General features: G+C 24.4%; 1 protein-coding gene across 1 annotated transcript in view; it reads left to right on the plus strand.

Moving 5' to 3' along the window:
- The window catches only part of LOC119590868 (leucine-rich repeat-containing protein 28-like), a gene marked incomplete in the record, with an annotated part of 28460 nt that overhangs the window by 2230 nt on the left and 25984 nt on the right, over positions 1–246 (plus strand).

Raw genomic sequence — 246 nt, forward strand, 5'->3', positions numbered from 1 at the left:
ATAGAGGTTTCCCATATAATTATTGGTTCACCAGTAATACAATGCATCTGTTAGAAAAATGTTATATTTCAAATGAATATATTAATAAGATTAATACACTGAATAATCAAGTAAATGTTAAGCATATGATACCATTTTAATGTTCCAAAGAATTACAATAAAATTGATATATCAAATAATCAAATAAGGTAAACTCATATAATGCCATTCCATTGGTCCAAAGAATTATAATACATTTGATGCACT

Source organism: Penaeus monodon, chromosome 27, assembly GCF_015228065.2.
Source record: "Penaeus monodon isolate SGIC_2016 chromosome 27, NSTDA_Pmon_1, whole genome shotgun sequence".
Lineage (NCBI taxonomy): Eukaryota > Metazoa > Arthropoda > Malacostraca > Decapoda > Penaeidae > Penaeus > Penaeus monodon.